The following is a 12186-nucleotide window of genomic DNA, read 5'->3' as shown; positions in this document are numbered from 1 at the left end:
TTAACCCTCTAAACATTGCTTTTCTCATCTGTAAGTGGAGTTAACACCTTCACAGGCTGCAGTGAGGATTAAAAAGAATGCCTATGCCCTAGCTGGTTTGGCTCAGTAGATAGAGCGTCAGCCTGAGGACTGAAGGGTCCCAGGTTCAATTCCTGTCAAGGACACATGCCCAGATTGCGGGCTTGATTCCCAGTAGGGGGCATGCAGGAGGCAAATGGTCAATGATTCTCTCTCATCATTGATGTTTCTATCTCTCTCTCTTTTTAAAAATATATTTTATTGATTTTTTACAGAGAGGAAGGGAGAGGGAGAGAGAGAGTTAGAAACATCGATGAGAGAGAAACATCAATCAGCTGCTTCCTGCACACCCCCCACTGGGGATGTGCCCGAAACCAAGGCACATGCCCCTGATCGGAATCGAACCCGGGACCCTTGAGTCCACAGGCCGACGCTCTATCCACCTGAGCCAAACCGGTCAGGGCGATGTTTCTATCTCTTTCTCCCTCTCCCTTCCTCTCTGAAATCAATAAAAATTTTTAAAAAAGAGTACCTATGTGAAAGTACCCAGCCCTGTGCCAGAACCCTTCCCAGCCCTGTCCTTTAGAACCAGGTCAAATGAACTTGGCCACTCTTCCACACTTCAGCCCTTCAAACTGTTGAAAACCATGTGTCTTCTCCAATCTAAGCATCCCTATAGCGCTTCCTCTGCTACAAACCAACTCCCTAATTTCACACTTGGGTGGGAGTCTCCCATCAGGGTGACCAGTAGCCAGATGCCCTCAGATGTCAGCTGCCACCTGCTCCGGGCCAGTGACACTGTAAAGAGCTCAGCCTCCCTCACCGCCCTGAAGATGCAGAGGAAGCGGCCTGCCCAAGGTCACACAGCTGGGAATGCTGAGCCCAGGCCCCTCCCACATGCTCCAGACAGCGTCTCCCAGCCTCTGGTTAGTGGGCTCTCAGAGTGTCTCTGGTGGAGTGACTCCCGGGTCTTGTAGGGTCCCCTTCCTTGCTGGATGGGTTACAAATCTCCAGGGCCCCCAAGAATTAACAAAGGCTCTGCTGAGCCTGCATTTACTGACACAGAATAAACTCTGAAGGAAGGAACATACTCAATATAGACCCCACTGGGGAGCTAGACCAGAAATGAAATGAAAATAAATGAAAGAAGAAAAAAGAAACAAAGTGAAACTGTGCCAGGCAAGATCACACGGTTACCCTCCCAACAACTGTGCCAAGTGGGATTATTACTGATCATTGCGTTCCTTGCTTAGATGAGAAAATGGTGACTCAGACAGATGAGAAAGTAAATTCCACAAAAATGTAAGTTCCAAAGGCAGAAAACTTGTCTACTCTGGTCACCTCTTGTATACTCAGAGTCTAGGACAATGTCTGACACACAGCAGTTGTTCAAGAAATACTTGGTGACAGAAGGGATGAAGGCAGAGCAATGATTTGACTGCTTTCAAACTCAGGTAGTGAGTGCCTTTGGCAGAGGCTGTGCTCAGCCTTCAGTGCCTGTTCAGAGACAAAGCATATGGGAAAGTGGTCCACCCCGGGGCATGTCACATGCACACCCACTCAGAACTCTGGCCTCCCCATTTGGTCAAGGTCAGACATGCTGCTCTCTCTTCTCAAGGGACGGGTGTCTCCCCTTGGGACCACTTGTATCCAGAGAACAGTCCAAACCAAAGGAGCTGACATCTTCTCAGGCAGGAGGCCAGCCTGCCTGGGCCAGTCTGACCTTCCGTCCATCCTGTGAAGCACAGCATATGCCAGCACTGCCTTAGAGGGAGTGCGCTGTCCAAACAAGCTGGGCTCCTGAAGGAGGCCTGGTCTCTTGAGGCAGCTGCTGCTGTAAGAGAGACAAGTCACCAGCCACATTCTGACCTGTCCAGTGCCATGGAAGAAACACTGCACCCCCAGTGCCAAGTTACAGAAAGGGCATCCACTCTAGAGCTGGATGCATCTGGTTTAGAATCTCAGCTCCCCCAGCTGTGGAACCCGAGACAGGTTTCTTCACCTCGCTGAGCCTCAGTTTCCTCTTCTTCTGGAAAATGGGAATAAGAGAGCAGAGATTTTGTGAAGAGCAGAAAGAACGTATTGCTTGGAAATGCAGAGAAAGCAGTCTGGAATGATACATACAAGATTCCTGGCAGTGGTTGCCTCCGGGGACTGGAATGGAAAGAAGGCTGCTGTTTCCCACTATGCCTCGTACTCTCTTCCCAACCACCAACACCAGAAGCCCCACAGCAGGTCATAAACACCAGCACAGCACATCTCAGAATGGAATGGGACTGAAAACGTCTCGTTTATCCACTCTTTCTACCCTTGAATGCCTAGCACAGAGTCATCCAACCTAAGCAGGCCTTGTCCAGTGGTGGGGATTGCACTACCTTAGGAGGCAGCCCATTTACCAGCAGGATGACATCAAGGTCTTGGGTAGCGTATGCCCTGATTCCTCTGCCCATGGTCCTGCAGGCACACAGCTTGGAGCAACTTGCTGCCTAGCAGGGAAGCCTCAGGTGGGCACTGCCTAGGTGGACAACACAGGAATGCATGTCAGTCAACACCTTCCTAAGAAAAAGCAGATTCCCACACCTCCGCTGTTTCAAACTATTTTCTCCCACCCCTGGTAGGCGATACCTGGCACCTCTCCTAAGAATCCAAAGTGAAACAATTCCCTCCTGCCAGGAGGCAATGAGCTAGCTTGGTTGCTATGCAACTGGCAGGCACAAAAGTGATGCAGTCCTTTTCAGAGACTTGGAAAGGTGACAGGGAGTGATGTCTCTCCGAGTCACAGCCTCCAATGGGCTCCAAGGCAGTAGGGGGTTCCTTTAAGGAATCAGTTGATAGATTCATGTCTAGTTCTCCTTTGCTGCTGGCGTCAGCAGCAAACTCCAGGCACACAGTGAACTGCATGCAAATTCCCAGCCCTACTCAGGCCCCAGGCAGCAGCTCTGCGCCAACGCACTATTTTGAGCTCAGGAGGCAGCCACAGCTTAGCCTCCCCCTCTCAAGCTTTGCAGGTATTTTGAACAGAAGGCATTCACGGTCCCAAATAGACATACATTCAAACAGAGCATGGAGCCAACCGAACTGTGTCCCCTCTATTTAGCCTCCTCTACAGACGGCTAGTTTCACTTCCCAGGGGAGGACTCTGGGGAAACAGTTTGGTTGAGTGGTAGAAAGCCTGCATTCTGCAGCCAAACACATCTGCATTCAAAATCTGGCTGTTTTATACTAGCTGTGACCTCAGACAACTATTTAACCTTTCTGGGCCTCAGTCTCTACATCTTGAAAACAGGCTAATGATACCTACTTCTCAGGGTGGTTGTGAGGGACAAACAGGCAGTATTTGTAAAACAAGATCTAGTTCAGGGACTGGCCTGGCTAAATGTGCCAGGGCAACTGCCAAGGTGCAGGGTGGTCCAGTGTGGAGCAAGCCCCTCCCGGCATGCAGTCCCTCCCCTTACTTCAGCCCCGTGTATTTATTACGGCTCCTGAGTGATCTCTTCCTCACCAGCATGCATACAAGCTCTTTCACAGGCAAAGCCCTGGCCTTCACCAGCTCTGTAGCTCTCGGTGAACAGAAACAACAGGAACACGAATATCCAGCAGGAGGTGAGGAGCCCAACGCTGAGGTGGGGCAGGGGTTAAAGGAATTCTTGAGAGCCCTTAGGTACCTCCTCCCAGCAGTGGCCACAGACTTAAATTCCCAATCAAAACCTATCTCCATTCTGTAGTCGAAAACAGAAATAATCCCACTGGCCCTGAAATCCCCAAGGAACTTAACATTTAATGATGAAAACACTGTAAATGCCATTCAAGAGCTCATTTTCTCAATGCTGTCCTTCAACTTAAGAGAACAAAAAATAGGAAGCCGGTGGATTCATTTCTACCTCTTCTCCCAGCTCTCTTATGAGCAGTTCCCAAAAGGTTTTCCTGAACAATCAGTACATTCCCAATATCCATGGAGATTACTGAAGAACAAGCAACTTTCCTAGAGCCAGTCTTTTTTAAACATATGAGCTGAAGGTAAATGCTGGGGCCATGGAGTCTGTAGGCCATCTCCAGGGCTAGGGACAGAGACTAACATTCACCGAGTGCCTATACCCTGCGCCAGATTTGCCTCAAATACTTTGTACATGCAATCCCATTTAATACTCACAACTATCATCTGAGGCAGAAGATACAAATTATGAGACTGAGGCTCTAGAATATTAACTATTTTGCCCAGAGCCACACAGCAAAGGTGGAATTCCAGTCTTAGCTCCAAAGCTGGTGCCCTTTCCCTTGGCCCATGCTTTGCAGAATGAAACCAAGAAAACCCCTCTTCATACCTTTTAGGTCCCCCCAAAATAAAGAAGAGCTTCTACAGGTTCATTCTGGAACAATCTGAGGAAAAGTCTGTCCCAATTGTCAATGTTAGAAGTGGCTCATTTCTAAAATAACAACAGAAACTATTCACAAATTTTTATATTGCATTAGAGTTTAAAGAACTTTTCAAGTATTATTAGGCCTTCCAGACCCCCTCTTAATGGGAAGGTAGCTATTAATTGCCCCATTTTGCAGATGTGTAACCTGTGACCTCAGACAACTATTTAACCTTTCTGCTTAAACAGAAGGTTGAGACCTTGCTTGAAGCCACACAGTAAGCCTGTGGATAGAGAAGTATCCCTCAGGTTCCTGAGATTCTATGGGCTGTGTTTTAAAGACTACAAGCAGCCTTCCTGTGGTCCCTCAGCTGCTTCATGCTGACAGGCCGAGACCACACTGCTTCCAAACCAGATGGGTCAAACAAAGTTGGGGTCAATGAAGACAGACTGTTCAAGCATTAACACTCATTTTTAAAAATATTTTATTATTTATTTCAGAGAGGAAAGGAGGAGAGATAGAAACATCAATGATGGGAGAGAATCATTGATCGGCTGCCTTCTACGCGCCCCACACTGGGGATTGAGCCCCCAACCCGGGCATGTGCCCTGACCGGGAACTGAACTGTGTGTGACCTCCTGGGTCATCGGTTGACACTCCACCACTGAGCCATGCCAGCCGGGTGCATTCACACTCATTTAAAAATATTTTTTTCTTGATTATTATTTTTTTTTTTAGAGAAAGAGGGAGGGAGAGGGAGAAAGAGAAACATCAATGTGAGACTGGAACATCAATCAGCTGTCTCCTGCACCCGGGGATCGAGCCAGAAACCCAGGCACAGGAATCAAAGCGGTGACCTTTTCAGGCACAGGACAACGCCCAACCAACTGAGCCACACTGGCCAGGGCAACACTCATTTTTATTTTATTTTATTTTATTTTTGGAGTGTTCAAACATTTCATTATAAAACATTTCAAGCATACACAAAAGTAAACAATATAATATACCGTTATGTAGCTATCATCTAGTTTTAACAACTGTCAACATTTTTTCAATCTTATTTTATCTCTCCTCTCTTTTATAGATGAACTTTTTTTAATTTAATAAATCTTTATTGTTCAGATTATTACAATTGTTCCTCTTTCCCCCCCCCCTATAGCTCCCCTCCACCCGGTTCCCACCCCACCCTTTGCCCTTACCTCCCCCCGCACTGTCCTCATCCATAGGTGTACAATTTTTGTCCAGTCTCTTCCCATACCCCCCACACCCCTTTCCCCCTGAGAATTGTCAGTCCACTCCCTTTCTATGCCCCTGATTCCATTATATTCACCAGTTTATTCTGTTCATCAGATTTTCAATTCACTTGATTTTTAGATTCACTTGTTGATAGGTATGTAATTGTTGTTCATAATTTTTATCTTTACCTTTTTCTTCTTCTTCCTCTTCTTAAAGAATACCTTTTCAGCATTTCATATAATACTGGTTTGGTGGTGATGAACTCCTTTAGCTTTTTCTTATCTGTGAAGCTCTTTATCTGACCTTCAATTCTGAATGATAGCTTTGCTGGGTAGAGTAATCTTGGTTGTAGGTTCTTGCTATTAATCACTTTGAATATTTCTTGCCACTCCCGTCTGGCCTGCATAGTTTCTGTTGAGAAATCAGCTGACAATTGTATGGGTGCTCCTTGTAGGTAATTAACTGCTTTTCTCTTACTGCTTTTAACATTCTCTCTTTGTCTTTTGCCCTTGGCATTTTAATTATGTTGTGTCTTGGTGTGGTCCTCTTTGGATTCCTTTTGTTTGGGGTTCTGTGCACTTCCTGGACTTGTAAGTCTATTTCTTTCACCAGGTGGGGGAAGTTTTCAGTCATTATTTCTTCAAATAGGTTTTCAGTATCTTGCTCTCTCTCTTCTTCTGGTACCCCCATTATTCTGATGTTGGTATGCTTAAAGTTGTCCCAGAGGCTCCTTACACTATCTTCAAATTTTTGGATTCTTTTTTCTTTTCGCTTTTCCGGTTGAGTGTTTTTTGCTTCTTTGCATTTCAAATCTTTGACTTGATTCTTACATTCCTCTAGTCTGCTGTTGGGTCTCTGTATGATATTTTTTATTTCAGTCAGTGTATGTTTAATTTCTAGTTGGTCCTTTTTCATATCTTCGAGGGTCTCGCTAAATTTATCGGCCTTTTCTAGGAGATTCTTGAAAAACCTTATAACCGTGGTTTTGAACTCTATATCAAGTCGTTTTGTTTTCCTCCATTTCTTTCATTTGTGATCTGTTTCTTTGTCTCCGCATTTTCGCTGCTTCCCTGAGTTGGTAGGGTAGCTTTGTGTGCTAGGTTTCCTATATGGCCCAGTGGCTCGGCCTCCCCAGTTACCTGAGGTAGACACTCTTGGTGCACCCCTTTGTGGACTGTGTGTACAGCCTTGTTGTAGTTAAGTCTTTTTTTTTTTTTTTTAAATATATATTTTATTGACTTTTTACAGAGAGGAAGAGAGAGGGATAGAGAGTTAGAAACATCGATGAGAGAGAAACATCGATCAGCTGCCTCTTGCACACCCCCTACTAGGGATGTGCCTGCAACCAAGGTACATGCCCTTGACCGGAATTGAACCTGGGACCCTTGAGTCTGCAGGCCAACGCTCTATCCACTGAGCCAAACCGGTTTCGGCTGTAGTTAAGTCTTGATTGTTGTTGGTATCACTGGGAGGAATTGACCTCCAGGTCAATTGGCTGTGAGGATCAGCTGTGTCTATGCTGGGAGAACTTCTGTGATGGAGACAGTCTTATGAGACAAGACTTGCAAAATTGCAAAAGCCTCTGTGCTCAGCTTGGTTGGGGCGGAGTCTCAGGGCTGAGCAGACAGTCTTGGCTTCCCTTCAGCTCTGCCCTATGATGCCCCTGGGTTTCAGTGTCCCTCGGTAATCGCTGTAAGCACCTCTAAGAGTAAGCCGCCCTCAAGTTTCGCCCACTGCCAGACAGTCCAGTTTCTCCCCCAGTGAATCTGGATTCCCAGATTCTCGCCCAGAACTGGAGTTCAGCGTAGTGGGGGAGCTTCCGTTTCCCACCTGCTAGAGAAAGCCAGCAGCATTCAGCAGTCAGTCCTCTCTTCGTGCACTTGTACGCACGCCTCCAGACCTTTGTCTTTTGCGGCTCCCCTGAGTTTCCGCCTGACAGTCCAGATTGCCCCCGTATAAGCCTGGGTCCCCAGAGTCTCGCCCGGAACTGGGGTTCAGCACAGTCGGGAGCTTTTGTCTCCTTTCCGCTAGAGAAAGCCAGCCAGGCACTCAGCTGCCCGCGCGCGTGTCTCCGTACCTCAGGCTTTTGCAGCTCCTCTGATTCTCCATGTGCTTTCCTCTTTCCTTCTAGTTGTAGAATTTCCACTCAGCCAGCTTTCCTGTGGTTCTGGATGATGTTCGTTTTGTCTTTCTAGTTGTAGTTTTGAAATTGTTGTGCAAGGCAGCAGTTTAGGTGTTTACCTATGCCGCCATCTTGGTTTCTCTGGCAACACTCATTTTAAATACTTCCCAGATGGCCCTCTTAGAGACACCAGGTACCAGAATAAGGCCTGAGACAGAACAAGGCTCACCGCACACATGATGCTCATACTCAAGTGAGGGACCCTAGGGCAAGACACTTGGCCCTATCCAGCATCCTTACCTGTAAAATACAGGTAACTTGCTGAGAGCTGATAAAAAGATCAAGAATTTATAAATGAGCTTCAGCCCACACCTAAGTTTTTTTGTGTTTTTTTTGTTTGTTTTTTTCTAATATATTTTATTGATTTTTTTTACAGAGAGGAAGGGAGAGGGACAGAGAGCCAGAAACATCGATGAGAGAGAAACATCAACCAGCCGCCTCCCGCACACCCGCCACTGGGGATGTGCCCGCAACCAACACACATGCCCTAGACTGGAATCGAACCTGGGACCCCTCAGTCCACAGACCAACGCTCTATCCACTGAGCCAAACCGGTTTCGGCCACACCTAAGTTTTACAAGTGCTGTGCAAACACATGACTACTGAATTCAAGTTCATCCATCCCTCGATTGCTCAAGCCCCAAACCTAGGAGTCATCCTTACTTATTCCCTATACCTCACACTCTGCATTCAACCCATGTGCCTCCAAAATATCTCCACTACCAGAACCAGAGTCCTAGACACCTTCACCACTCCCTGGTTAATTCCATCAGCCACACTAGTCTCCCTCCTCCTCTTTTGTCTCTCTGTGGTCCATCACCCAAGCAGCAGCATAAATGATTTTTCTCAACCATAAATCATATCCTGTTGCTCCACAGCTTAAAAGCTTCATTACACTTGGAGTAAAACTCAAAATCCTTAGGAGAACCTACATGACTCTGGCTGCTACCTCTTGCCTGGACCTTCCTTTCCTCTCAACATAGCAACCACTGGCCTTATTTTTTATCCTCAACACATTAAGCTCTTACCTATCTCAGGTGCTTTGTACATGCTGCTCCTTCTACTTGAAGTCTTCCCTCCCAAAATGCTGACTGTCTTATCATTAAAGTATCAGCTCAAATGGCACCTCTTCTGAGAGGCCTTCCCCAACTACCCCGGTTAAAGCCATGCCACATCCCTACCCCTACCCTCTATCACACTATTCTATTTTATCTTCCTTTTAACACTTAGTAGACAAATTTTATTTGTCTAGTTGTTCCTCTTCTGTCTCTCCAGAACTACAGTACAAGTTCCACTATGCTTGTTCACTATTCCACTCCCAATGTTTAGAACAGCACTAAGCATACAGTAAATTTTCAATAAATGTTTTGGGAACAGGTGGTCCTAAAGGCAATGATATGCTCCCCTGGTCTTCAAGAGAGTGATTTTACTCTCTCTCCCAAATTTGACACTGGAAGTTTGTTTATTCATCCAGTCAATCATTCATCCACTCAATTCAAATCAACAGTTGACTACAGGACATCTGAGAAGATACTACAGTGAACATGAAACCTACATGGTGCTTTATAGAGGCACTTCTAAATTCTGCCAAACGGCAGGTCTCTTCGTGGTTAACCGCCATCTCAGATTTAGACAGAGGTTACACGGCATCCCAAGAGCCACATGAGAACTCAGTACCCCAGAACCTCAAGGCAAAATCAAAGACCTAAGAAATGTATTTGCAAATTCCCAACTCCTTTTATTTATCACCCACAGCCCTTTACAGAAAAGTAAATTTTTAAAAGAAAGTAAATGTGGATTTTCAAAATTTTCACCTCCATTTTCTTTACTTCAAATTTTACTACCTGGTAGCAGGTACGGTCAAATGATAGAACACTTTCAACTTAAAGAGCACTGTTCTCAGCTTCTGGAGCATTAATGGTACCCTGGGCAACAGGCTGAATCTTGGTGCCCAAAGAAAGCAGAATAGTACAGTGGCTGGGACCTCAGGCTTTGGAACAGAAAGGTGCTAATTCAAATGACCTCTGCTAGTGATAAGGCCCTAGACAAGTTTATTTTATTTTACTTAATAACACTTACTACATGCAGGCAGGGTTCTAAATACTTGGCAACTATATGATTACTAGATCAGTCTGAAGTACTATTATTATCTGTTATCTTACAGGTGAAGAAACAGGCATAGAGAGTGCAGTAACGTGCCCAAAGTTACAGCTAGTGAGTATTAGAGCCAGCATTCAAATAAGGTAGTGTGATGCAAGAATCCATGCTCTTAACCATTACATTATGCTTCTGCTCTAATCCTGTTTCTTCATCTATAAGACAGGGCTAATATGCTTGCCTTATCTCAAGGGTCATGTGAGATTACTGGTACACAGTAAGGTAAATGTTAGCTAGTGGTACTATAATTGCCATCATTCTATTATCTACCTTCACCTTCGGTCCAGTCAAGGGCAGAAGAAAAATATTTTGGCTGAGAAAGACCTTCAAGGTTCTCTGAAGTAGAATACATTTTAATATAGTGGAAACTGCATGAGGACAGGAATTGTCTGCTTTGCTTATCATTGTATCTGAAGCAAGCCATGGGTGCTCATATAATGCCATATGTGGTGAATGAGGTAGGACAATATTTAATGCATAGACAGAGTTCTGCAGACATGACAAGCAAGGTAGTTCCATCACAACTCCAATGGAGCTAAACACAAAAGAGGTAAATTTACAAGGTATCAGAGGACAGTGTTAGCTGGCCATTTGGCCATTACTTAACACAGCCTGGCTATTAGGAGGTAATGTGGCATAATGTCGTTCATTCATCTTAATGAACAGACCTGAATTTTAATCCTGACTCTGTCCCTGGAAGTCACCCAGGCTCTCAAGGTCTTGGATTTTGTCTATCTGTAAAAGAGGAAGTTGGACTACATGATGATCATAAACTGTCTCATGACTTTATAACAATCATCATAACAATCTGAATGGAAGCCAAATGACAGATGAAGAAACCAGGATACAGAAGTAACTTGTTCAAGGTCACAGGGTCAGGGTAGAATATAAACTATAGCCCAGATCTCTTTCTACATTGAGCTAACACTCATGCTTTCCAAATCCCTTTTCAGTTAAAAAATACTGTGACATTAGTCCTTTCTTCCAAGCTCCATAAGTCTGTAATCATTTTTCTTAAATAATCTTCCCTGACTTCACTACATCTTGGGACAGCAGGATCAGGAAGAAACAACTACAGTATTTCCACAGTGTTAACCTGGAGTATCAAAAGATCTGAAGTAGTAATTAGGGAAAATCCCTTGTCTTTGCCCAGAATTGAGAGGTCAGAGTATTTTTAAGATTAATGATTTAAACATATGGTTTAAATTTAAGCAAAATGATAAAAAAAAAAATAACTTCTAGTAACATAATGCTTGCTGAGGACAGCATGTAACAATTTCTTTTTAAAATCAGAGTTGTGCTACTTGATTCAAAGTAGATTCACAGAGTTAAAAGATTTTCTGAGAATGTTTACAAATAACTGCTTTATTTTTATTAACAAAATATATGCTAGACATTGAACCACTGCGTATACACCTTCCTAGGGCTGTCATGTTAGAAGTGAAAAGCCCATCTGGCAGTTACAGTAGGTTTTCTAGATGGTTCATAACAGGAGAGTCAAGGTCAAACTGTTGAGTCTCTTTACCCTTTCATCTAGTAGCTGAAAAGCAACTAATTATGAGCTCAAAAGACTCCATTCTGGTACTCTCAAAAATATAAATGTTAGCTCAAAAATCGCTCTGTGGCTCGGAAAGTTCTGTGAGGACAGGCTGACATGAACAAGGAGGACAGAGGGGCTATAGGACAAGATGCTCAGGCCACTTCGGTGACAGCAGTAACTTTCACCTACTTTCTAGCAATTTCATTCCTTATCAAATGAGAGTAATCATTTCACCAGATAATTTTATGACTTAAAATATGATCAGCAATTAAAACAATCTTGCAATGTTGTGCAAACGTGAGAGATTACTGTTATTACTATTTACATCTGGGGCCTGAAGACACCCCCCCCCTTTCATTCTTGGCCATGTATTCCACAGAATCCTCAGAAGATGGAACAGGACACTAGTTTCTTCTCCAGTCTCCAGACCTGGCAACTATGAATGCACCTAGCTAGCAAGTCTCTGCTGCGGAGAGATGAGAAGTGAGGCCTTAAAGCTCTGGGGCTAGCGGGCTCAACAACGCCCATACCCCCCAGTCACCTTGTCCTCACCTTGAGGGACAGAAAGAAACCCTATGGGGAAAGAGAGTACCGTCCTCAAAAAGAAGTGCCTTCGTTCTTTACCCGGCCGCCACGTCTTTCACCCACACTTCCCGCAGGGCGGGGGCAGGGCTGGGAGAGCTGACAGCGCGGGGAC

The 12186-nt window shown here is 44.9% G+C and overlaps 1 protein-coding gene across 1 annotated transcript in view; it reads right to left on the bottom strand.

Moving 5' to 3' along the window:
* ACO2 (aconitase 2) overlaps nt 1-12186 on the bottom strand; it is a 43872-nt gene that overhangs the window by 31315 nt on the left and 371 nt on the right. The window lies entirely within an intron of this gene.

This window comes from Eptesicus fuscus, chromosome 7 (genome assembly GCF_027574615.1).
Source record: "Eptesicus fuscus isolate TK198812 chromosome 7, DD_ASM_mEF_20220401, whole genome shotgun sequence".
In the NCBI taxonomy this organism is placed as follows: Eukaryota; Metazoa; Chordata; class Mammalia; order Chiroptera; family Vespertilionidae; genus Eptesicus; species Eptesicus fuscus.
Note: the sequence above shows the minus strand (reverse complement) of the source record. Positions and strands in the feature narration are given on the sequence as shown.